We start from the raw sequence: 22,588 nt of genomic DNA on the forward strand, positions 1-22,588 counted from the left end.
TTTGAGGGGACTGACTGCAGGGTGTCAGCCCCTGTCTGGGTTCACTGCTCCTTCCTGGCTCCAGGCTCTGAGGGCTACACCAAAACTAGAGCTAGATATCAATGCTCCTGCCTTCCCTCACTTCCCGGGTGGCAGGCTGGAATGACAAGGAACCAGCTGGATGTAGTTGGTGGTCCAGCCCTTCTCCAGCAAGCCCAGGGTGGGTTCAGGGCCTGCCTGCTGGATTGGTGACCCCCTGCAAGAAAACCATCTTCCCTCACCAAGGAAGGGTTTGATCCCTTCTGAAACCCAACACCCATATCCCCATCTCCTGATGGGTCTTCCCACAGCACTGGTAAGGGAAGCTCCAGAGCACAGGGCTCCCAACCAGATGTGTTCCCACTGCCTGCTCGCAGCTTCCATGATGAACATCCTCCTCAATTGCTGCTTCCCCAGCCTCTTCCATCCCATCCTCCTCCCTCTTCCCCATGACAGAGGGTCCTGCACCTTGTCCTCAGTGGCATGATCCATGGAGGATGAGCCTGAGCAAGGCTGGGGGATGAGCAGGGGCTGTGGGGGGAGCTGGGCAGGGAGCACCCACAGAATCCATCCCCCAGTGAGCTGGAACACCAGCAGATATGGACTTGGTGGTGGATTCAACAAAAAAAAAACCCAATCCTTGTGTCTGGAATGAAGCACTGGAATTTTAGGGACTGTCCACAGCACCCCCCTCAATGTTCTGACGCAGCTGTTTTCATCCCATGAGCTTCACAAAGACCAGTCTGAAGGGGGAGAAGGGGTTTCCTACTATCACAGCTCCTTTTGACTTAAGGCACATCTAGGTTAAGGTGTAAAAATTCCTGACCAGGTTCCCCTCAGCAGTGTGACTTCCCCATCCCCATCCCAGATGGACCTACCTGCCCTCCCTGTACTTTTCTCCTGCACACCGTGATGCTGAACGACAGCACCCGGAGGGGGAACAGCCTCCTCTGAGGATTTTTTAGACAAAAAAGGTACTTTTTCATCCTGATGAAGCATTTTAACAATGCAACAAAGCCAAATCCAGGGCTGCAGCCCTCAGTCTCCCGGGGGAAGCAGGCAGCACCCACGCCGGGGATTCTGGATGGGTGTCCCCAGAGGGTGCCACAGGCATCCTCGTGTCCCCACAGCAGCACCCCCGCTTCAGCTCAAGGGCTTTAAGCTGCAGCAGTGCAAGTCCCTGCTGCAGCCCCCCGAGGTGCAAGGCTCCCTGAGCTCTTAATGGGCTTAGGGAGCCGCTGGGACCAGCGCAGTGCCCGGGGGACGGACAGGCATCCCGGGCTGGCAGCCCCCGGCACCGCCCACCGTGCCAGGGGCCACCGCCAGCCCCGGCCCCGAGCGCTCAGCCGGCTCCCTCCCCACCCCAAATCCCACCTCCTCCTCCTGCTCTCCTTAAGGATGTGTCCCTCCCAGCCCTGCAGCAGATCCACTGTCCCCAGGCCGTGCCACCAGCCTGGCACCCACACCTCCCTGCCTGCACCTGCAACCTGTGCCCCACTCTGGTTCCTGCTCCACTCCTCACCCCATCATGACTGAGCACCCCACATCTCTCCTGCATCATCACCCAGGGCCACGCCGAGCAGCAGCACCAGGGGGTGCCTGTCACTGGGCAGGACCAGCTGCACATCCCCCCCACTCTGGGGGGTCCAGACCCCCTCAAATCCAGGCTGAGGGTGAGAGGAGCATTTGCTACACAGCCTGCTAAGGCTGGAGGGGCCAGCACATCATCCCACGCCATCCCCCGAAATCCTGTTTTTCCAGGCTTGGATCAAGCACACTGGGAACAACGGCCAGCAGGAGAGGGGCCATCCAGGGAAAATCCTACTGGAAAGCAGTAAAACCCCATTCAGTAAAACCCCATTCTCAACCAGCACAAGTTTTGGGGAGGCAGCCCCTGGCTGGATGCACTCTGGCAGGGAAGGGTCTGCCCTCCTCTTCATCCTGGTTTGGGGGTTTGGACTTTGTGCCTTTGGTTTTTACCAGAAGGGGAATATTTTTAAAAAGAAAAACCCCCAAAACCTAAGAATGTTACTGAGCTCCTGTGAATTCCCTATCAGCTGCTGTACATGCACATGGCACAGAAAAATCCTTAGCAAATTCCTGCTGAAAAATAATAAAAAAAAACCCAGGAAAACCCACCAAAGGCTGAGCTTGCCGGACACAGCGCGCCAGGAGGGGCTGACAGAGCTGTTACGGTCTATTGGGCCAATAATCCACAAACTAAGACAGATTTATTGTACATGGCAGATCCTAACAGCTCCAAAGAAACCATCACTGTCTCCTGGCGCTTAAAATTCACTTTCTTGGGGGGAAAAAAAAGGGCCAAAATATGGCTTTATGAGATAAGATGCGTGGTTGGACCATTCTGTGACAGGCAGAAGCCTGTGCAAACACATACACAGCTCTTTTTTCCCTTGGTATATAAATATATAAAATATCTCTTCTTCCAAGGCAAGCGCGGCTGCATTACCCGTCGGAGCGCTGTCCTTACCACCGGATTACCCGGCTTGCTTTCACCTCCCTTAGCAAGATGGATTTGCAGGGATGTTGTTTCCACCTCGATATTACTGATCAAAAACAGGGGGAGGTAAAAAATCAAGTTAATTAAAGCTAAATTGAGCCCCTACATCCATCTGGCTTGCTGGGATGGGTGAGTTTGGGTCCCCTCTCCTTGGAAGGTGTAAGGATCTGAGAAGGGAGATGCTGGAGAGGACAGCAGGCTCTTCCCACTGCTGTGACAGTGATGGCAAGCCTGAGATGGGGGGATAGTTTGGTGATGATGATGGTAATGAAAATAATATTAAAAAGGTCAGAGCTGGTGCTTTCCCTGCTTCTGGCAGTGCGGAGCAGCAGGCCAAGAGCGGGATCAGCCCGATCCCATCGGTAATTGCGGCGTCTGTTCGAATCTCCGCCACGCTGGAAATCACGCTGGGCCCGGCTCAGAGCTGCCCGGCGGCTGATCGTATCGGACGGGGATCAAAGAGGCTCAGCTTACGGGGTTTAGCGCGCCGCTCGTCCCAGCCGGCGCTGCCGGCGAGGGAGGGCCGCGCACCGGGGATGCTCCCGGGAGGCTCGGAGGGTGCGTGGGAGCGAGCATCCCTCAGCGGGGAGATGCTCGGTGGGATGGGAAGCCCGGAGCCCCCCGGCACGGCGCCTGGATGCCCTGACAGCCCCTGCGCTGCACCCCAAAACCATCAGGGTTATGGGGGGGTGGAGCACGCAACCAGGAGAGAAGATGTTGGAGACTCGGCGCGATGCCCGCGGGCAGGGATGGGTGCGGGGAGGGGGGATTGCATGGATGCTCCAGCTGCACAGCCCGGCTGCACCCCAAAACCATGCCGGGGGTGCGAGCAGCGGGACGCTGGACCAGACACGGGCCGCGGAGCGATGCCCGCGGGCAGGGACGGGGCAGGGAGGGGCTCTGCATGGATGCCCCGGCTCCAGCCCCCCGGCCGGCCGTGCAGCAGAGAAGGGATGTGCCGGGACTGGCCGGGCGGCTCCGGGGAGGGAGTTGAACGAGTAATTAGAGCAGGAGGCTGTGAGTCAGCAAACGATGCGTAACCTCGGCGAGGCTGACAATGAGGCAAAAGATGGCAGTTTCGACCGAGAGCGCTGGCTGAAAGGGCACATTTAGATATGCAAAAAGCAGCAACTCCTGACAATCCCAGGGCTGCGACCCGCTCGGCAACCCGTGCTGCTCCGGAGCCGCCGTCTGCCGCCGAGCTCTCGACGCCTTCCTCCCAAATCATTGTGAATAGAGACATGGGTGGGCGCAGACCCAACCCGCGGAGCGAGGCTGTGGGGATCGCTCCCAAAAAAGCAGCGAGCAGGGGAAAACAGCGGGCAGCCTCTGCTCCAGCAGCCCGTGCTGCCTGGAAAGTGGGATAGAAGCAGAGCGGGCAGCTGACCTTGCTCCGGGTGCCCCGGGGAGAAGCGCAGCCACGCTGCACCCCAGCACGGATGTCCAGGTTTGGCTCGGAAGCAAACCCCAGCTCGTCCCCCCGTTTTTGGGGGTGCATCAGGGCTGCAGGCAGGTACAGGCGCCCTCGGCGAGAAGAGTTTAATTAACCCCGGAAAGCGATCGTTAAACGGCCGGCGCGGGTAATCGATGCGGAAGGGGCAGCTCTGCTGCCGAGGGACCATCTGCTCCCGGAGCCACGGCAGCTCCGTCCCCCCCGCCACGGGGCAGCTGCTTTGGGGGCCCGAGCCCGAGCTGAACCCCGGCCAAGCCATCCGGGGGGGTGGGAGCTGCCCCTCGCCTCAACCCTCGCTTCCCGTAAAGCCCCAAGCCCCGGCTCCACGTGATTTCCGACTCGCCGCGGCCCCCCCGGCACAAAGCCCACCGAGGGTCCCTGCAGAGCGAGGCGTCCCCCGCCCCTGACGGGATGTGGGCAGGGATGTGGCCAAGCACCCTTCTCGCCCCGCAGCTATTTTCACCCTCGAGATGAGTTTGTGGCAGTCAACTCGAGGGCTCGGAGGGTTTTTGGAGCACCCAGCCCCCCGCGCACACCTCTGGCCGCATTCCCGGGTAAATACTCAGAGGGATGCTATCAGCATCCCGGCATCACCAGGATACGTCATCCTGGCCTGGGGCACTGTGTCACTTCCCACCCCCCAGCACCCCCAGGCCTTTCTCCAGCCCTGAATTTCCAAGTTTCTCCTTATTTCCACACAAAAAACGATGATGGCGGGTGCTCAGGGGCAGTAAGGCTGGATGTGGTGCATCTGCTCCCGAGGGACTCAGGAGCTACTCCCAACAGGGCACTGACTACAGCTCTGGGATGGGGCTCCTGGGCAGGTCTAGGGTGGACACAGGGACCCCTCACCCTATGGTCATCCCGCAGGAGAGCTTTGGGAAATAGCTGGGGGTGCAGCCAAGAATAGCATCCCAGGACAAAGCCAGACAGGGGGTGGAAGAGCATGAATTTGTCCTCCAGGATGGGACTTGGAGAGACCAGTGTCCCCAGGGGCATCCCTCTCCTATGATGAGACCTTCTGCCACCATCACACCCTGACCAGCTCCCAGCACCAACACATCCTGGGAAGCCTGTGGGGCCATGGCACTGGCATGACCCTGTTGGGCTGATGCAGACCCTGGGCATGGAGCCACAGGCATCCTCCTCCTGGTCTGGATCTGTCCCCCACCTATCACGGGGAGAAGAGCATCCAAGGAGGGGGAGAGCTGCACCCCCCAGGAAGAAAGGAGCCCAAGGGTGCTTCCAGAAGAGGTGCTGGCACAAGGAACAAGCCCTGGGACACAGCATGGCCCTGAGGCCAGACAAAAGCCCTGTCCCATCCTCTCGCCTTGCCTGGGGCAGAGCAGATGGCGCAGATGTTGCTGGCCCAGGCATGGGCAGGGTCAGAAGGGTTCCCAGGCCAGCCAGGGCCACCAAGGTGACCTGCAAAGCACAGAGTGGGCATATGCCCTCCATGCCCCATGGATGGAGACATCCTGGGCTCCTCTTCACCTCCCCAGAGCTGCAGACCCCTGAGCAGCAGCTCAGCTGGCAGGGGACAGTGCCCCTGCACCCACCCATGCCCTTCCTCACACTCTGGGGCAGTCTCAGGGCCACCCTGCTCCAGGCAGGTAGACTCAATTTCTGGTTGCCAGCACCTTTGAGAGAGCAGGCTGAGGCTCCAGCATAGAGCTGGCTGTGTGAGGGTTTGCCAGGACATCCACCACACCTGAGTTCCCAGGGGAACACTTAGGGATGCTCCTGGTAGCCCAGCATTGCCCAGGGTACCAGCACCCAGCCACTGGACACGGGGATGAGATGACCCTTCCCATCCCGACCTGTCTGGGCAGGAACTGGGAGAGCAGCTGGAACACTGTGGGCAGGAGGCAGTGAGGAGACCCTGAAGAGGAAGAGGGATGCTCTGCATCCACTGCAGGAGAGAAACTGAGGCAGGGAAGGGCTGGGATGGGCCCACACACTTGGCACAGCCAGAGGACCTAGAGCCAGCTTTTCCTGATACTCCCCATCCACAGGCTCCTCTGTGCTGAGAACAGGGAGCAAAGGCAGAGCAGTAACAACCCCCTGCCCTGGCACTGCCAGACCCCAGTATGGGACATGAGACAGGATCACACCCTCAGTGGGGTGCCCCCCAGACCTCTCAGGAAGGATCTAGCCCCTCAAACTGGGGCTCAGCCCCAGAACAGTGCTTAAACCACCCCCCAAACCACTGCTTGACCTCTGAGCCAGTACTCAGCCCCCTGAAATGGGGCTCAGACACCCACACTGGGGCTTGGTGGCCAGATTGGCTCTCAGCTTCCCAAAACAGTGTTCAACTCCCAAGCCAGGGCTCAGCCCCCCAAGCCAGCACTGAACCCCTGAGTGGGTGCTGAACAACCCAGACAGGTGTTTGACCTCTGAGATGGTGCTCACCCCTCCAAAACAGTGCCTGACCCCCAAGACAGTGCTCAGCCCCCTGACCCAGCTGCTGAGCTCCTGCCCAGACCCCAAACTGGAGTTCAGGTCCCAAAACAGTACTTGAGCCTCAAGCTGGTTCAATCTCCTAAAATGCTGTCTGACTCTCATGCTGGTGCTCAGCCCCCTCAAAACAGCAAACGCCCAGATCAGTGCTTGACCCCCAAGCCAGAACAATGCTTGACCACCAAACTAGTTGCCAGCTCCCCAAAATGGTGCTCAGCCCCTCGACAGTGCTCAGCTCCCAAAAAGCCTTACCCCAAAGAAGGGGCCAACCACTCCATGGTCCTCCCCAGGGACAGCCAGTCCAGTTTGCTCCCAGTGCACCCACTGGTCACATGGTCCTTCAGAATGGCCAGGCAGCCCTGAGGGGGTTCCCCCAATTCCCTTTTCCCCTTCACCACCAGAAGGACACAGGGGCACCATGGAAGGGAAGCTCCCAACACCCTGGCTGTGGGAAGGAACATGTCCCCCACCCTGTGTCCTGGAGGGAGCCCCTTGTCCCCTTTCCCATCATTTCCCAGGGGAGCATCACCAGCAGGACAGACTCCAAAACCAGCTGGATAGCTCCCAAAGCTCTGCTGGGAGCCTCCCCAGCCCCAGAGCCATGGAGGGTGGGGGCCTGGACAAAGGTAAGGAATATTAGGCACCAGGTCCCTGGTTATCCTCAGAGGTGGCTGCATGGTGGGATGGTTTGTGGGATGCAGGGACATGGGGTGGGATGAGAGCACATCCAGTCTCTAATGGAGGCAGCTGCTGGCTGTGGGGGACTTCCTCCCCACTGCCAGGGTGCCTTCCAGCCCTACCCATGGAGCTGCTGGTCTTTGGGATGAGCTGCTGGAGCCGCCCCCACACAGCCCAGTGCCAGCTATTCCCAGGATCAGTACTTATGGATAGGTTGTCCCCCAAAGCACCAACCACAGCCAGCCTGGGGACCCCCAGGGACTGGCCAGAGCCCCCTCAGCTCCCCCATTCCCCCAGGTTCCCCTTTCCCCCCAGCTCTGGCATCTCCAGCCCCCCAAACACAGCCCCCATCCCTCACACCCCTCCCTGCTGTCCCCCACCCCTAATCGAACTGGCTGCCGCACAGGCTCATCCCAGTTTAATCTTCACGGTGCATCAGGCACGGGGAAAAACCACAACGATTTTCCTTTTCTTTTTTTTTTTTTTTTTTGGGTCTTAATCTTTACCTGGGGTCAGATTTACCAATCCTCCCGCTAATCCCCCAACGCCTTCGCAAAGCAAAGGGCCCCCTCCTCCCCCAGCCCCGCGGGAGCGAGTCCAGGAAGCACCCATAGCCCCAGGGAGCCTCGAGATTAGCACTCCAGGTAACTCCAGTTTTTCCCAACGAGGTGGTAATGCATGTTTTTAAAGGCTTTTTTTAATTTAAGGAATCTGAATGTGAAGATGGGGGAGGGAGATCACGGGGTTGTGGAGAGATAGGGGCAAAGCCTGGGGGTTTTGGCTCTACTGACAGGCTCAGATTTGGGGGAAATGTTCGGGGAAATCCTTCTTATAGAGGATTCCATTCCCTGCCTCAGTTTACCCATGTGTAGAGATGAAAGGTCACCCCCTCAGCTCACACCCGCTGCCCCTGAACAACTTCCAGGGCATCCCTGGTGGGGCAGGTCTGGGAATCACCCCGGAGCTGCAGATGGGAGAATCGGGGTGCTGCAGATGTGGGGACAGGAGCTCCTATGAATGTGGGGGCTCTTGCATCCCTGTGGATGGGGGGACACACAGCTTTGAAGATGAAGGGACAGGGCTCTCAGCAGAACAGGGGGACAGGGATGCCTGGAGGCAGGAGGGAACATGGGGCTTTGAGGATGGGGGCACAGGAGTCCCTAAAGAAGTGGGGACAGGGGTGCCTATTGAGGAGGAGACAGGGGGCTCTGTAAAAGGAGGGGACAAGGGTGGCAGGGTTCCCTGCACAAGGAGGGGACGGGGATCCAGATAGATTGAGGGGGATAGAGGAGAGGGGTCCCTGCAGAAGGAGACATCAGAGATTCTTGCAGATGTGGGGGGATCAGGGGTCCTGCAGACAGGAGAGGGGCAGAGGGCACAGAAGAGACAGAGGGGACAGATCCCTACAAATCTGCCCTTTCCTGCTGGTGTGCCCCCTCCCAGCGGGGCTGCCCCCAGCTCTAGCTCGGCAGGGGCTGCACACACACACACAGCCCTGGAGGGAGTTGGGGGCTGCACACACACAGAGCCCTGGAGGAGCTGGGGGCTGCACACACACACAGCCCTAGAGGAGCTGGGGGCTGCACACACACACAGCCCTGGAGGGGCTGGGGGCTGCACACACACACACACACACAGGGAGCTGGGGGCTGCACACACACACACACAGCCCTGGAGGGGCTGGGGGCTGCACACACACACACACACAGGGAGCTGGGGGCTGCACACACACACACACAGGGAGCTGGGGGCTGCACACACACACACAGACACACAGCCCTGGAGGGGCAGGGGGCTGCACACACACACAGCCCTGGAGGGAGCTGGGGGCTGCACACACACACAGCCCTGGAGGGAGTTGGGGGCTGCACACACACAGTCCTGGAGGGAGCTAGGGGCTGCACACACACACAGCCCTGGAGGGGCAGGGGGCTGCACACACACACACAGGGAGCTGGGGGCTGCACACACACAGAGCCCTGGAGGGGCTGGGGGCTGCACACACACACAGCCCTGGAGGGGCAGGGGGCTGCACACACACACAGTCCTGGAGGGAGCTAGGGGCTGCACACACACACACACACACAGGGAGCTGGGGGCTGCACACACACACACAGGGAGCTGGGGGCTGCACACACACACACAGGGAGTTGGGGGCTGCACACACACACACACACACAGGGAGCTGGGGGCTGCACACACACACACAGGGAGTTGGGGGCTGCACACACACAGCCCTGGAGGGAGTTGGGGGCTGCACACACACACAGCCCTGGAGGGGCAGGGGTCTGCACACACACACACAGGGAGCTGGGGGCTGCACACACACACACAGCCCTGGAGGGAGCTAGGGGCTGCACACACACACACAGGGAGCTGGGGGCTGCACACACACACACAGCCCTGGAGGGCTGGGGCTGCCGCACCGTGCCCGGCCCCGCGCCCCCGGCGCTGCCCGCGATAACCGGTTGTGGCAGCGCGCTCCCCGCGCACGCTCCGCCGCGGCCGGCACCTCGCCGCGCCAGCCTGGAATTTGCAAGCTGTCCTGATGCATTAAAGTGCAAACGCCTGGCGTCCAGCTCCCAGGCCTGTGCCCGCCTGTGCCAGGCCGTGGCATCCCCTCCGCGGGGACGCCAACGCGGGGCCAGCTGTCCCCAAGGGCGCCCAGAGCCACCATCATCATCGTCATCCTCCACGCTTATTTTTTTCCCTCCAGCCCCAGCTTTAAATAGCGGGATGAGGAGACGGTGCCAGGCTCGTGCTGTCACCGTGGTGAGGCTGGGGACACCAGGGACATCAAGAGTGGAGGGTCCCCATCAGTGCTGGCACTGGGACCCTGGCAGCACGGGTGACAGTGGAGCCCCATCCAGCAGGCACCACCAACCCGGGGCACAGAGGGAATGGGGACACAGACAGGCACGGATGGACAGATGGATGGGATGCTCTGTTTGCCATCCCAGGGACAGAGGGATGGCACCCCGAGGTGAGTGCCATGGCACCCCTGCAAGGACCACGCTGGAGATGCAGATGGGCTGCAGTCCCTGTGGACAGCACCCATTCAGTGGGGACACCGGGATCCCCCTCCCCTGCACCCATTCTCACAGTGCACCCTCCAAGTTCTCTCCCTACACTGGGTACTTCCCATGGATGCAGGAGGGAAAGCTGGGGAGGGACAGCCAGCCTGGCACTCACAGTTCAGTGTCCAGCCAGCACCTACCACCCCACATCCCCCACCCCGAAGCCTTTCAGGTTCCATTATCACATGTGCCATGGGATCCCCTCTGGGTTCTGGAGGGGACTGAGTCCCCTGTGGGAGGATTTGGCACCTGCCAAGGGTGGGGGCAGAGGGGACACCCCAATCCCAGCACATGCACCTGGTGCTGCTCCCAGATCGTTCAGGAACCCAACACCAGCGGATGGCAGCGGGACACACTCACTCCCCAGACAGGCAGGATGGGCTGTGTGCCCATCCCAGCCAGAAGGGGCAAACAGCAGCGGGATGCCCGCGGGAGGAGGGAGCGGCAGAGCCGGCTGCAGTAGGAGTGTGAAGAACGGCTCCTGCTGCTCTGTCCGGAGCCAGCTAACGAGGCCATATTTGAAATGCTTCGCATACCTCCAGTCATCAGATTAGTGAGATGCAGAAGGTAAAGCAGAGGGCAAGAGGAGTGCTCCCAGCTCCCAGGCAGCCATCCTCCATCCCTGCTGCAGGAACTGGGGGAAAAGTCCCTGGCTGGCAGCAGGGCACAGGCAGGGAGTGGGCACTGGCACCCCAGGAGTGATGGGTGCTGGACCTGCCTCCCCACTGCCACCCCAGCAGGGCACAATGCACAAGGGAAGGGTGGGGAAGGATAATCCAATGTGCTGCCATGTCCTGGCAACCAGCCACTGCCACCTCCCCATGGCCCAGGTGAGGCCTGGGCCTGCTGAAATACCTTTCACATTTTACAGGGGCTTACAGGAAAGCCAGAGAGAAACTTTTCACCAGGGCTTGTCATAATAGGACAAAGGGTGAGAGTTTTAAATTAAAAGAGGAAAGTTTGGGATTGGATATCAGGAAGAATTCTTCCCTGTGAGGATGGTAAGGCCCTGGCACAGGTTGCCCAGAGAAGCTGTGGCTGCCTCATCTCTGGAAGTGTTCAAGGCCAGGTAGGATGGGGCTTGGAGCACCCTGGGATAGTGACAGGTGTCTCTGCCCATGGCAGGGGGTGTAACTAGATGAACTTTAAGGTCCCTTCTTGCCCAAACTGTTCTAGGAGTCTGCAGAAGGAGCAAGATCCCACAGAGCCCCCATGCATCATCTGTGGGCACAGTTCACTTGCCCTTCCCAAGGCATCAAATCTGCTTGGGCATGAAAGGTCCTCCCTGGGCTGCTCCAGGTCCAGGAGTGGCAGGAGAGCAGGAAGCTGCCTCTGAGCAGCAAGAGGGTGCAGAGGAGTAAGAGCTCTAACAGGATAAGAGCACCTGGATCTGCAAACACTTGGGAACCTTCAGGGTTGGGATGTTCAACTGAGAATGTCTCAACCTTCAGGATGTTGAAATGAGATGTTTGGCTTGGATCTGAATGCCAGAATCCCATCTCTGAGGGAGAGAAAGAGTCACAAACACCACAAGGGCAAGTCCTAGCAAAAAGAAGTGAGAACTAATGACACCAAGATCCTTGGGGACACCAAGAGAGAACCCGGAGGCTGAGTGGATGGAGCTGCATTGCTTGGTTAGGCATGGACAACAACTCCACATGGAAGACTGTGGGAGATAGTTAGTGCCCAGACAGCCCCACAAAAAGCTGGAACACATGCACAGACTCAGGGCAGATTTGCAAAGGCAAAACCAAACCCTCAAATGAGGGCTGCTTCAAACCACAGTGAGCCACCCACAAGCCAGGAGATGACCAGGGACAGCAGCACCAGAGCAGGCCAGAGTGCCCAATCTCATCACACCTGAGCACAAACCCAGCCCTCATTCCCAGGCATCATACCCAGGGAGCTCAGCACATGCTGAGCAACGTATGCCAGGGTCAGCCAAGAGTATCACAGGTGGCAGCAGCCACCAGAACCCACTGGAGTCACTCACAGGGCCAGGACAGCACAGTCCCATCCCTGCCACCACCCAGGTGACAATCAGACCCTGGGGATGGAGCCCATGTCAGAAGTGACCCAGAAATGACAGGGAACATCTCACCCCGTGGGCAGGTCCCACCCATCACCCACACTGTGCCCCCACCAAAATATCACGGGGCTGTCACAGGGCAGGGCCAGCAACACCAGCCCTTTCCCAGCTCCCACCTCTCAGAGCTGGGAGGGTGGAGATGGAAAAGCACATCCTGCTTGGAAAATCAGAAACAGCTTTTCTTTTTTCATTCTTTACCACCACTTCCAGGGTCACGGCCGACACAGATCCTCCCTGCCTGGGCCACCACACTGTCAGCATCACTGCAGGGAGGGGATGCACCTCATCCTCCCAGCACAAAGGATGTCCCAGCTCAGGCAATGGAAGATGCTCTGGGACAAGTGACACTGTGCCAGGACAAGGACATGGAGCCAGACCCACACACCCCAAGGCGAGCTCACAGCCTGGGAGCCATTACTCCAGCCCCTTTTCCATTCCATAACCATGGATGGTGGAAACCAGGGACACCAAGGCAGCCACTGGAAAACCTTCTGACCTCAAAAATCCTTTTATCCACATAATCACAGGCTGCCACCCATGTGCAGCACGGGCTGTCATCTCAGACCATCAACACACTCCACCTGCTTGCAAGCCATGGGAAAAGACAAGCAGGGACGAAATCACAGCACTCCAGCAGCCCAAAAGGAAAGACATAGAGTGGGCACATCACCAGCACTGAGATGTTGACAGACCCCAAAGCTTTTTGACTGTAGATGTCAGGTGCTTGGGGGCCCATGGTCAGGGTAAATGTGCCCTTGGATTTCCCAAAGGCAAAGGGTGGCCCTCAGCCACTCACTGGGGTCACACTGCTCTGCTGCCTGCTGTCCCTGGAGCTGTGCTGGGGCTCCAGCCCATGGGTGTCCCAAGGGACACAGGTAGGGATGCAGGCTGCTCCTCACCCACATGTCCTGATGCTCCCCAGCGGCCCCCAGGATGGTGAGTCCCAGCCTCCCCACCAGGACACGTCCCTCAGCTGAAGGCAAAGGCAGCTGCAGAGCTGATCCCCACGGCAGAGCCGCTGCTGAGCAGCAGCAAACTCACATTTACTCCACTCCAGCCTGGGATTTCCCACTGGCCACCTTTGGAGGTGGTTCCTCCTCCAGCCACCCTTTGCCCACACGCTTCTTCCCTCCTGCCCCTCCCACAACACTGCTCCCTGCACCACATCACAGAATGGTTTGGGTTGGAAGCGACCTCAAAGCTCCTCTCCTTCCAACCTCCTGCCATGGGCAGAGACACCTTCCACTGTCCCAGGCCCTGTCCAAGCTGGCCTCAAACACACAGGAATGGAGCAGCCACAGCTTCCCTGGGCACCCTGTGCCAGGGCCTCGCCACCCTCAGTGTAAAACATTTCGTCCCTGTGTACAAGTTAACCCTGACCTGTTACAGTTTAAAAACCTCACCCCTTGTCCTGTCAGTCCAGGCCCTTGTCCAAAGTCCCTCTCCAGCTCTCCTGAAACTCCTCTGAGCACTGGAAGGAACTTTAAGGTCTCCCTGTAGCCTATTCTGCTCCAGGTTGAACATCTCCAGCCTGTCTCTGGAGCAGAGGGGCTCCAGCCCTTGTGGACCATCTCCATGGCATCCTCTGGACCTGCTCCAACAGGCCCCACATCTGTCTGTGCTGGGGACCCCACAGCTGGATGTGGTGCCCCAAGGGGGTCTCACCAGAGCGGAGCAGAGGGGGAGCACCCCCTCCTCACCCTGCTGCCCATGACTCAGCCCGGGATACTCTTGGCTTTCTGGGCTGCAGTGCACAGTGCTGGCTGATGTCCCATCTGTCACCCACCAGCACCCCAGCCATTTCCACAGGGCTGCTCCCAGCCCTTCCACCCCCCAGCTGTGCCAGAACTGGGGACTGTTCCCACACAGGTGCAAGATCTTGCACTTGGCATGGCTGAACCTCCCACCTTCCTCCTTCCCCACCACCTGGCTGGCAGGAAAATAGCCAATGCCACACACCATCTACTGCCACCATCTCCACCCTTTCCCAAGCCACCACAGCCCATCCATTCTCGTGACCCCAGCTGGGTGGAGGGCCAGCTTCTTCCTGGGGCAGTGGCTCCTATCCTCCTAACCAACCTGGATGGGTTTCAGGAGCACCACTTTGGGGACACTCATGCTCCATGCCTGGGCTCTGTGCAGAGAGGTGGCTGCAAGGGGCAGCATGGAAACTGGGAGTCCCAAAAGACCCCTCCATGAGCCCAGGAGTCAAAGTTGAGTCAGGGGAAAAGGAAGGGAAAAAAAAAAAAAAAAAAAAAAAAAAAAGCCTTTTGAGTGCAATATTTTAGTTGAGCACCAGAGCATGAGTAAAGGAGGGAGCTTTTCGTGGTCTGGTGAGTTTAAGCTATGAGCTGAAAGTTTAACTATTAATACACTTAATCAAGAGGTTGTTCCTACAGCCGGGATTTGGGAAAACAAAACAGGAAGGCAGGAGAACGCTGGCACCCGCTGTGGCCACCCCGAGGAATGTCCCTGCTGGGGGAGGTGGAGTGTCCGGGACCAGCTGGGGCTGGATCCAACCTCGGCCAAGCCTCGCACGAACACACGAGGAGCTGCCAGGTGCTGGCTGCGAGAGCCAAGCACCCTGGATCTGCCCGTCCCCCCAGTGCCCCACACAGGAGATTTGTCATTTGGGTAGAGGATGTCACCCCCAATCCCTGCAGCATCCCCAGGTCGCAGACAAGCAGCACCTGCACTGCTGCCACCTGCCTGGAAAGGTCCTGGGGGCACCAGGAGATGCCGGCGGGTGAGGGACCCCCAGGGTCGGGGATCCCCAAAACACCCCTCACAGCATCTCCTCTGCCACGGAGGAGGAAGAGGAGGGACAGGCTGAATTTCGGAGTGCAGCACCCAGAGCGCCTCTCCTGTGCCCCCCCAGCTCGTGTCACGGGCAGGAGGCACAGGAGCTGCGGGCAGTGCGGCGCCGGCTGCCCGCATCCCCACCACAAAATCCATGTCAAGGACGCCTCGGCCGGCTCCTGCCTCTTCCCACCGAGGCAGGGGGAGGACACGGGGACATTCGTGACGCCGGGCACAGCCCCCTCACCCCCTGCCTGCACATCCCGCCAGGCAAACAGCCCCTCCCGACCCTGCCCCCGGGGCCACCGAGCCCCGAACGGCGCCGGCACCAACTTCTGAGCGGCACCGGCGGGTCCTTTGTTACTTTGCTTTTGTTGTCACACGCCGGCGCGTCCCCGTCCCCATCGTCCCGTCACCGTGTCCCCCCCACACCCCTCCCACAGCCCCCCCAGGCGGCGTCCCCGAGGTCAGGGCGCGACATCTGCCAGCGCGACGGGGCGACGCCGGTACCGGCAGCAGGAGGGGGGCGCAGCGCCGGGGGCACCTCCGGGGGCACCTCCGGGGTACCCCGCGAGGGGACACCGAGGGTGACACCGCCGCCCGCGGTGATGCGCTGCGGCGGAGGAGCCGTTTCCCCAAAGCTTTTCCCGTTGGGAACGCGAAGGACGGACGGACAGACGGAGGGACGGAGCGAGGTTTCCATGCCTACCAGCGCTCCCGCTGAGCGGGACCTCGGGGAGAGTCACCCCCCTTCCCTTTCCCAGCCGACCCCCCTCGCCTCGGCCCCGCCGGGGATGCAGCGCAGCCCGCGGGCAGCAGCGGGGCCGGGGAACGCGGGGGGCCGGGGCGGGCGGGGAGGCCGGAGGGGTCCCCGTGCCCCCGCAGCCCCAGGTGCGGCCCCGCCGCCGGGCTGGGGGCCGGGGGGCGCGGACAAAGCGGCACAAAGGGGCCGCTGACACAGCAGGGCCCGTTTCCAGAGAAACAAAACTTCCGCCGGCCCCGGCTCCGCACCCCAGGTAGCCGGGATGGGCATCCCCCCACGCCCCCCCAAAGCCGGCCCCAGCCGCCCTCCCGCAGCACGGCGTGCCCCATCATTCCGCCGGCCCCCCCGGCACCGAGCGGCGGGGGGTGAAGGTTGCCCGGCCGGGTCAGCGCACACGCGGGGCCGTTACCGCAGGATGTGTGCGCAGCTTTGTTTGTGCGTGGGATGGCCCCCCCACATCCCCATCCCACCCCCTAACCCCCCATGCCACCCCCCCATCCTCCTCTCCCCAATCAATCATCCCAGCAAAGAATAACCCGACCCGAAGCAGCCCCGGCCCCGCAGGAAGGACGCTGCCGGCTGCGGGATGCGGTGGAAAAAAAAATAGGAATAATAAAATTAAAATAAAAGGGAAAGGGAGTAAAAAAAAAAAAAAAAAAAGGGAAAAAAACAGAAAAAAGAAAAAATCCCCAAGAAAATACCCCACACCTCCGAGGGGCGCATGGGGTCGCGGTTCGGCGGAGTTTGAGGCCGTAATTCCCAAATTCGGGTCTAATCCACAGCCCCCACGATGGTTTTGGGGCTGGTGGCACCCACGCCGGTGCGAACGAGGGATGTTCCACGGCGCGACCGCGGTGGCTCCATGGGTGTCGAGGTGCGTGGGGTGCCCTCCCCGCCGCGGGTGGGGGCAGAGGGGCTTTGGGAATCCCGTCTGACGGCCAAGCGGGGCGGGGTGGGGGGTTCGCTGGGGACGGGGGGATGATAAAGTTGGGTGAGTTGTCGCACATGGCTGGGCGACGGCGAGCGGCGCCGCTCCCACGGCCACCCCGCAGCCGGGCACCGGCGGCGGAGCCAAACTGCCGCGGGAGCCCGGCGCGCCCCGGGGAGGCGGGAGCGACCCACGCGCGGACAGCAGCGCCGGGTGGGGTTCGGGGTTCCCCCCGCGCCCCCCACGCGAGCCCCGCCGCGGGTGGCAGCGCCGGCCCCGCTGCCCACCGCCTCCCCCCGGCGCCGCCGCCCCCGCCGCCCCCCGGCCCCGCCGCCACCATTGTCACCCGGGAAACCACCGGGCGCTGCCGCGGCGGTCCGGGGCGGCGGGGGGAGACGTGGAGGACTCACTCCATCCCTGCCCACGGCTCCCAGCGCATCCCCGCCGGGCTGCGGGTACCGGCAGCGGGGTTCAGTCGCACCGAGAAAAACTTTGCTCGTTACCCCGACGTTCCCCCCCCGCCGCTCCCCTCCCATCCCCGGGAAGCGGCGGGGCCGCTCGGGCGCCGCGCAGGCAGCACCGGCCGGGCCCGACGCGGGCAGGCGGGCAGGCGGCCAGTTCCGGCCCCGCCGCCGCCGCGGGCAGCCCGGGCACGGCGCCGGGCAGCGGGGCGAGCCGCGGATCCCCCCGCCAAACTTTTTCTTCTCCGCCACCTCCCTTTTCTCCAAGAGCCCCCCGACACCCCCCAGCCCAACTCCGCCGCCGGAGCGCCCCGGGGGCCGGCAGCGACCCGCGGTCCGGGAGCCGCCGCGCTGCGGGCAGCGCTGCCGGGAGCGGCGGGGGCTGCCCGGGCGCCGGGAAAGGGGGCAGCAGGGGAAGGGAGCGGGGCAGGGAGGGGAGGTCAGCACCTGCCCGGGGCCGGGGCCGGGGCCGGGGAGCCGAGGCGGGCTCGGTGCCTCGCCGCCGCCGCACACCCACCTCCACATCGCCGCTCGCTCTGGGAGTGCGCAGCCCCCGCTCCGCGCTGCACGGCGCTGCCGCCGCTGCCCGCGGCTGCCGGCAAAACCCGGACCGGACCGGGCCGAGCGCCCCGCGCCGCCGGACACCGCGACACGCCGCGACACGGCACGACACGCCGCGCGCGCCCCCCGCCGCCCCGCGCGCGCGCCGCCCGCACACCCAGCCCCACTCCCCGCCCCGGCTCGCCCGACCCCCATCGCCGTGCGGCTACACCCATCCCCGGGGGCCCGGCCGCCCCCACGGGTGTCACCCCGCCGAGCCGTGTGCCAGCCGACCCCGCGGGTTGGGGACAGAGCGTGACCCTCGTGTCCCACCCACTCTCACGGGGTTTATCCCGCTCTGACCCCCGTGTCTCATCTGCCCCTCCGTCATGGGTGTAGCCGTGGTGTGCCCACCCTCCTCCGTGTCCCCGCTGCCCCCGTGGGTGTCACTGTGGTGTGTCCCCTCGTGTTCTTGATGCCTTCATGGTTGTCACTGTGCCGTGCTGTCCGTGGGCTGTACACCCGACACGGATGTTGCTGTGGTGTGTCACCCTCCGTGTCCCAGCCGCCCTCCCCCTGCCCCCGGGTGTCCCAACCCCTCATGTCACACACGGATGGGATTGGAGTGTGCTCCCCGTGTCCCATCCACCTCCACGGATGTCACCCTGCTCTTACCCCTCCATGTCCCACCCATGTCCCCACAGGTTTCACCCCACTGTGCTCCCCGTGTCCTAGCCGCACCCATGGGTGCCAGCATGATGTCCCCCCACCCATGTCCCCTCCGCCTTAGCGTGCCCCCCTAATCCCCACCGATCCCCGGTGGGATGTCACCATCCTCTCCCTGGGGTGTCACCCAACTGTGCCTCCTCCCACCCCGCTGTTCCCCGAGGGGTGACACTCTCATGCGCATCCACATGCCCAGAATGTTCCTCGTCCCTCTGTCGCTCTGTGGGGTGCACACCCCTCTGTCCCTCCCCTCCATGGGATGTCCCCCTGTATGTGCTCCACCCCTTGTCCCCAGTGTGGGGTGTCCCCCTGCGTGTCCCCCATCCCTCTGCATCCCCTGTGGGGTGCCAGTCCCTCTGTTCTCCCTTCCGTGGGGTGCCCACAGAGCTTTCCCATCTCTCTGTCCCCCGTGGGGTGCAGCTGGCAGAAGGTCCCAGAAGACAGAGTCACCCTCAGGTAGCCGAGATGCAGCGGAGGAGACTGAGGGGGGCAGAGCTCCCCCATCCCGCCGAGGGGCTCGGGAAGGAGCAGGAGCCCAAATCCCAGAGTCCCGGAGCCCCGGGCTTGCTGCCGCCACCGGGAGGGACCTCACGGTCTCACAGCGGGACATCGCTGAAATCCCCCTGAATAAACAGCAAATAATCGATGGTCCGATAAGTCAGCCGGAGGGAGGGGACAAATCCCGAGGTTTGGCCCCGCGGGGGGGGGATAACACGCTTGGCCCAGAAGTTTCCTGCTCAACTTTTTGCCAGAATTTTTTTGCTGCTGAGGGGGAGAGTTGTTGTTGGGTTTGGAAGTTTTTTTTTTTCCCTCCCCTTGGAGTTGTGGGCACTGAAATATTGGAAGTAAAAAAAAAAAAAAATCTTTAAATCCCCACTCCTCAGCCGAGAGCAGCTTTCCAGGGACAAACAGCCCAAAAAAAACCCACCACCCCCAATTCCTGCAGCCTTTTCAGTTGCCAGCAAAATACCCAAACCCTCTCAAAAGCAGAAACCCTGACAAAAATGAAACTGGGTTTGTGTTGCCGTTGATTTTTTTTTTTTTCACAGGAATGCGAAATCTCTTCCCACCCCGCTCCCGCCTCGAAATGAAACAAAAAAAATCTGCGATGGGGCGGGAGGGGGGAGGGGGGGCGAGCGGCGGATGCGCTGTTTGTATTTGATCCACGTCTCGTTAATTATGCGCCTCTCGCAGATTTAGCCACTGGGATTTGCAACCGCGGGTGCTGTGACGATGCTCCAGCTTCCCAAAAAATCTCCCTCCCGGGTGGCAGCGATGGGGGAGCGTGGTCCCATCCTCCTGGGCACCCCTTCAGCTCCTCTGCTGGCCCCCTCAATGTGTTCCCAACCTGCCTCCCTCCATAGTTCATCTCTCAGCCCCCTCAGAAAAGGAGCAGAGGAGCCTCGTGCCTGGCACAGGGATGTGGCACAGGAGAAGGGACAGCATCCCACCAGCACCACTCCAGGTGACACTGCCCAGCAACACCTCCTCACCCACGTGGGCTCCAGCAAGGGCATCTTCTTTGCCCCTTTTTGGCTATTTTTAAGGACTTGACACGACTCCCTGATACCACCATGAACCACAAGGTGTTGATGTCCCCTTTGCCAAGGCAGGGCCTGTGGAAGTGGAGTTTGCCACCCACTGAAGGTCCCCAAATGCAGCAGCATTTCACTTCTCAGAGTGTTTGGAAAACTTACGTGTGGACAAATCACCTTTACCGAGGTTAGGAATCCTCAAAGAGAAGGGAAACTGAGTCACAAAGTCAAGGTGGGACTTCCTGACGGTGACAGCAGCAAATCTGTGGCTCCAGCCCAGTGCCCCCCAGCAAACCTCCAGGCTCCCCAGCATTCCCACTGCCCAGTCCCCATTTCTCCAGTCACTGGGAGTCCCTCAAAAGCAGAGGAGGATCCCCCAGTGCTCCCAGACAGGTAGATCCCCACAGCACAGGGACAAGGGACACAGTCCCAATCTGCTACTGGAGCCTTTTCCAGTGGGGACTGTGGGGAACAGGAGGATGAGGATGAAGGGCAGAGGGGACAGAGATGGAGGGTAAGGGGGACAGTGGTGGAGAGTGAGTGAGCCAGAGATGGAGGATGATGAAGATGAGGATGATGAGAAAATGGGACATGAAGGGAGGGTGACAGGACAGGGGTGGAGAATGATGAGGCCAGGGTTGGGAGGTGAGTGGGATGAGGTTGAAAGGCAAATAGATGCAGGGATGAAGGGCAAATGGGACAGGGATGAAGGGACAGAGAGACAGGAAAATGATGGTGCCAGGGCACAGGGATAGATGGGACAGGGGATGGGCACAGATGGCAAAGGGACATAGCAGAAACCTGTCAGGAAACAGCAGCGCTGCCCAGAGCCAGGGCCAAAATCTCCCCCACCAATTTGAGCATTGGGTCCTGGCAGTGGGATCTGCACTGCCCCCTCCCCAGTGAGGGAACAAATCCAGGAGCTCTGCTCCAGGAAAAGAGCCAGGAATAACTGGGGGTGGGACATGGAGATGTTACACAGCAACCCGACCCTGCAGCAGTGAGGGGGGTCCTGCAGGTCCATGTCCCCCTCCCCGGGTGGCAGTGGGACACCATGAGACAGTGGCTGGAGGGCTGCCAATGCCTCCCAAGAGTCTCCAGAGCACAAACACACCTCCAAAACTCCCAACCCCAAATTCCCCCAGGCCAGCCGCTGCCATCCAAGTGGCTTACAGAGCTGGCACTGCCTGGTCGCCTCCTCCGTGCGAGGTGCTGGGTGAATCCTGGTGGAGGGGACCCAAATCCAGCCAGAGGCTGTGCCAGGAGCCCCAGACATTGGTGACATCCCTGATTTCGGGGAGGGGGGTGGATGGGGGACCCTGGGAGACACCCCCATTCTGGCAAGCTGGGGTCACGCTGGTACAAACCCCTTAGCCCTGCTGGTGCTGGAAAGCAGAGCTGGTGCAGCTGGTGTTTTTTGGGTGCCGATCTCTTCGAGCGTGGGCCGGGGTGACCCACCCTGGTGCTCAGCTGGCTGCAGCAGTGGCACAGGGCGCTGTGTCCGGCTCTGCCCGTGCCCAGGGGACACCGCAGCCCCTCGTTCCCCTCGGGAGAGCCACGGGAGTCGCCACCATCCTGGTTTCACAAGCCCAGAGCCCCAGGACGGGGGTCCGGCGGGCAGCACGAACCCCTCCGGCGGCCCCCGCTGCCCCTTAGCCGAGGTCTGCCGTGTTAATTTTTAACCCCAGCTGTCTCCCACATGGCGCGCTGGCCCCGCGCACCGGGGACATGCCCAGCCACGCGGGGACCGGCCACCCCTTCCTGGAAAGGGCTGGGGAGGGGGGGTGACACCAGCCTCCGCTGCCCACGGGGTCACGGATGGCTCCTGTCCCCCGTGGGAGCCCAGCGTGGGCTCCTGGGGTGCTCCAGGAGGGGGATGCGGGCGCGGGGCAGGCGGGGGGCTCCGGGATGTCCCCCTGGCTCCTGTGCAGACGGCAGCGCTGCTGCCCGGGAACGTCCTGGCAGGAGGGACCCGGGCCTCAAAGCAAACAGACGCGGCGGCGGCTGCGAGAAGGGCAGGAAGCCGCTGTCGCTCTGCCCGCTCCCACCCAGGCACGGCGGAGCAGCGGGCAGCGTGCTGTGCACAGCCCGGGGAGCGGCGAGCCTCCCCCAGCCTGCAGGAAGGCAGCACGGCCAGACCCCCACCCGAACCGGCCCGTCTGGGGGCTGAGGAGCCGCTGACAGCGCGCCAGGGGACACCGCGGCCATCGGGGTGTCCCAGCTTTGCCAGGGACGGGAGAGCGGCGCAGGGGCTCCGTGCCGCAGGGCGGGTGGGCTGCAGACAGTCCCGCCTACGTGCCAGGCAGCAGGAGAACCACGAGGACACTCGAGCTGCAGCGTTTCCACCTCCGGGGACCCTGGCAGGCGTTGGGAATTTTTTTTTTTTTTTTTTTTTTTTTTTTTTTGAGCCGGGGATTCGCCTGGAATTCAGACGCCCACGTGGTCCAAAATAGCCTGGCTCCAACATCCGGAGCGCCCTGCAAAAGCCATCTGCCTGCGCAGGCAGGGCGGGCAGCCGCGGGGCTGGGGCACACTCCTTC

At 61.6% G+C, this 22,588-nt stretch overlaps 1 protein-coding gene across 2 annotated transcripts in view; it reads right to left on the reverse strand.

Annotated features, from left to right (window-relative positions):
* Positions 1-17,920, reverse strand: part of CXXC5 (CXXC finger protein 5) — a 35,928-nt gene extending 18,008 nt beyond the window's left edge. Inside the window, exon 1 of one of the 2 annotated variants that reach the window (XM_056502601.1) lies at positions 17,765-17,920. The gene's annotated coding sequence lies outside the window, so the exon portion shown is untranslated. Of the gene's footprint in view, positions 1-17,694 lie in introns of both variants that reach the window. The other variant, XM_056502600.1, reaches the window with a different exon arrangement.
* Positions 17,921-22,588: the final 4,668 nt, after the last annotated feature.

Source organism: Oenanthe melanoleuca, chromosome 13, assembly GCF_029582105.1.
Source record: "Oenanthe melanoleuca isolate GR-GAL-2019-014 chromosome 13, OMel1.0, whole genome shotgun sequence".
In the NCBI taxonomy this organism is placed as follows: Eukaryota; Metazoa; Chordata; class Aves; order Passeriformes; family Muscicapidae; genus Oenanthe; species Oenanthe melanoleuca.